Here is a 3,831-nt window from a genome sequence, read left to right as displayed (position 1 = left end):
TAATAATGCATATTTATTTTATTTTATGTTTTTGAGACGGAGTCTCGCTCTGTCGCCCAGGCTCCAGTGCAGTGGCGCAATCTCAGCTCACTGCAAGCTCCTCCTCCCGGATTCATGCCATTCTTCTACCTCAGCCTCCTGAGTAGCTGGGACTACAGGCGCCCACCACCGCGCTGGGCTATTTTTTGTATTTTTAGTAGAGACAGGGTTTCACCGTGGTCTCGATGTCCTGACCTTGTGATCTGCCCGTGTTAGCGTCCGAGAGTGCTGGGATTACAGGCGTGAGCCACCGCGCCCTGTCAATAACACACATTAATAAAACATTAATTACTATTAATGTTTTAAAAATTCTCACTTTTTAATTTCTAATATGATCAGTCTCAAGAGATATAACCCACCTAAACAAACGCTCTTTGGGGCCATCAATAATTTTTTATTTTTATTTTATTTTTTAATTTTGAGACAGAGTCTTGCTTTGTCAATCAGGCTGGAGTGGAATGGTGCAATCTCAGCTCACTGCAACTTCTGCCTCCTGGGTTCAAGCGATTCTCCTACCTCAGCCTCCTGAGTATCTGGGATTACAGGTGCTCACCACCATCCCTGGCTAATTTTTGTATTTTTAGTAGAGACAAAGTTTCGCCACGTTGGCCAGGCTGGTCTTGAATTTTTGACATCAGGAGATCTGCCCACCTCAGCCTCCCAAAGTGCTGAGATTACAGGCGTGAGCCACCGCGCCTGGCCTGTTTTTATTTATTTATTTTTTTGAGACAATGTCCCCCTGCCACCCAGCTGGAGTGCAATAGTGCAATCTTGGCTCACTGAAACCTCCACCTCTGGGGTTCAAGCAATTCTCCTGCCTCAGCCTCCTGAGTAGCTGAGATCACAGGTGTGTGCCATCATGCCGGCTAATTTTTGTATTTGTATTAGAGACTGAGTTTTGCCGTGTTGGCCAGGTGGGTCTTGAACTCCTGGCCTCAAGTGATCCTCCCACCTTGGCCTCCCAAAGTGCTGGGATTATAGGCATTAGCCACCACTCCAGGCTCTCAATAATTGTTAAACAATATAAAAGTTTCCTGAGACCAAAATGTTTGAGAATCCTTGACCTAGTGAAATTTTACTATTTTACAAGCTGGAAATGATTGTTTTCAGAAGACAACGGGTTGGATGGGCTTGGGGTGGCGAAGGCCAGGTCACCTGAATCTACTGAAAACAAGGATGAAAACTTGAGTAAATGATGAAAGTGTGCTTATTTAATCTCATAAATTTGGTTATAAATGCATTTCTGTACTAACTTTTGAAAGGGAGAAAAATGAATTATGATTTGATTAGGCACAAGGGTCATAATTTTTTCTGACAATGTTACATTGCAGCTCATTCCTGTCATCCCAGCACTTTGGGAGGCCAAAGTGAGTGGATCACTTGGGCTCAGGAGTTCTAGACCAGCCTGGGCAACGAAGCGAGACCTCCATCTCTACAAAAAGTTTAAAAATTAGCTGGGTGTGGTGGTGAGCGCCTATAGTAGTAGCTACTCAGGAGGCTGACATAGGAAGATTGCTTGTGCCCAAGAGTTTGAAGCTGCAGTGAGCTATGTTCACACCATTGCATTCCAGCCTGGGTAACAGCAAGACTTTGTTTAAAATATTTATATGTGTGTGTGTGTGCGTGTGTACATATATATATGTATATGTATATATATATTTATCTTAAGTGGAGTTTTCTGATTCTAAGTGAAGTAGTGAAAGTCCATGATTAATTTTGGAAGTGCATGTTAAAATTGTGAAATATGGCCAGGCGCGGTGGCTCATGCCTGTAATCCCAACACTTTGGGAGGCTGAGGTGGGCGAATAACCTGAGACCGGGAGTTTGAGACCAGCTTGATCAACATGGGGAAACCCCATCTCTACTAAAAATACAAAAATTAGCCAGGCGTGGTGGTGCATACCTGTAATGCCAGCCACTAGGGAGGCTGAGGCAGGAGAATTGTTTGAACCCAGGAAGTGGAGGTTGCGGTGAGCTGAGATAATACCATTGCACTCCAGCCTGGACGACAAGAGCGAAACTCCGTCTCAAAAAAAATCGTGAAAAACAGTTATGCTACATACATACACAAAAGAGTATTATAGTTTGTAAAACTAGGTGGAGCTGAACACTTAAGACTTATGCACTTTACTGTAAATTTTACCTCAATTAAAAGTTACATAGTAAAATAAAAATAAAGATCATGTATATGTGTAGCTTAAAGAATAATCAAATGAACATGAGTACCCATCACCCAACCAAGACACAGACAATAACGTGGCCCACAGCTCCCATTGAAATCTCCGTTCCATTGCGATTTTCTTTCTCTCCCCCAGAGGCAACCACTATCTGAATTTTGAGTTAACCATTCCTTTGTTTTTCTTTATAGTTTTGAAATCCAGGTGCACATCCCTAACTAAAACATCACTTTGTTTTACTTATTTTGACTATTATGTAAAATAAATCACATCGTTTATATTCTTCAGTGACTTGCTTGTTTTGCTCACCTTAGAGCATTGATTCATCTTTGAGACTGATTCATGCTGTTGAGTGTGGCTGTGGCACTTTCATTTTCACTGCTGTGTAATATTCCACTCTGTGAATTTCCTACAACTTAATTATAACTTTGTCCAACTCTTGATAGGCAATTTGGTGGTTTCAAGGCCATACTCTTACACTCAAGGCTGTTTGAACTTCATTACTTATGTCTTTAGGTAGACATATGCAAGACTATCCCTGGTGTATATTCCTAGAAGAGGAATTGCTGGATCTTGGGTAGGCTTGTATTCAACTTTACTAAGTTGTGCCAAACTGGCTTCTAAAGTCTTTGGCCTCAGTTACACCCCTACCAGAAGAAGAGTTCCCATCGATGCTTACTCTCTCCCAATTCTAATTTTTGCCAATCTGGTATATGAAGTCTATTGTCTCATCATGACTTTTTGTTTTTCTGAGTAATAAATAACGTATATTTTAAAATATATTTTGGGGCTATTTGTACTTCCTTTTCCTTGAAATCCCTGTTCATTTCTCCTGCCCATTTTCCTCCTTTTGGTAATTTGTCTTCATTCATTTATTCAGCATCAATTTTTTCTGAGCTCCTACAAGTGCCAGGCTCTCTTTCTGGTGCTTGGGATATACATCGTTGAACAAAACAATATGTTAGATATGATAAAGTCTAAAAAAAAAAACACACACACACACCAGAGCAAAGTAGGGCTACCAGGAGCATGTGCACAGGAGTGCAATTTAAAATACGGTACTAGGAATGGACCTCATGATAAGGTGACATTTAGGTAAAGACTGGAAGCAGATGAGGAATTCACCAGGCAGACATTCTGGGGGAAGGACATTCCAAGCAAAGGGAACAGCCAGTGCAAAGACTCTGAGGCAGGAATTGCCAGGCTTGTTGGAATAACAGTAAGGAAGTCAGAGAGGCTGGAGTGCAGTGGCCAGGAGGAGTGTCAGGTTTTCACAATCTATTCTGGTGCTAATGCTTTGTGGGCTATATGTATTGCAAATATCGTCTACTTTGTGGCCTGACTTGTCTTTTCACTCTTTGTGCGGTGTCTTGGGGAGTATGGATTTAACTCCTGGGCTTCAGTGTAGATTTTTAATTTTAATGTAGTCCAGCTGTTCCTTTAAGGGTTGTGCTTTTTGGAGTCATGTTTCAGTAATCTTTTCTTACCGTAAGGTCATAAAATATTTGTCTATGTTGTCTTTTAAGTGTTACATAGTTTTGCTTTTCACAGGTGGGTCTTTAATTAACCTTGATTTGATTTTGTGAATGATGTTCTCTCTCTCTCTCTTTTTTTT

Source organism: Mandrillus leucophaeus, unplaced genomic scaffold (assembly GCF_000951045.1).
Source record: "Mandrillus leucophaeus isolate KB7577 unplaced genomic scaffold, Mleu.le_1.0 Scaffold314, whole genome shotgun sequence".
Lineage (NCBI taxonomy): Eukaryota > Metazoa > Chordata > Mammalia > Primates > Cercopithecidae > Mandrillus > Mandrillus leucophaeus.
This window is presented reverse-complemented; position numbering follows the sequence as displayed.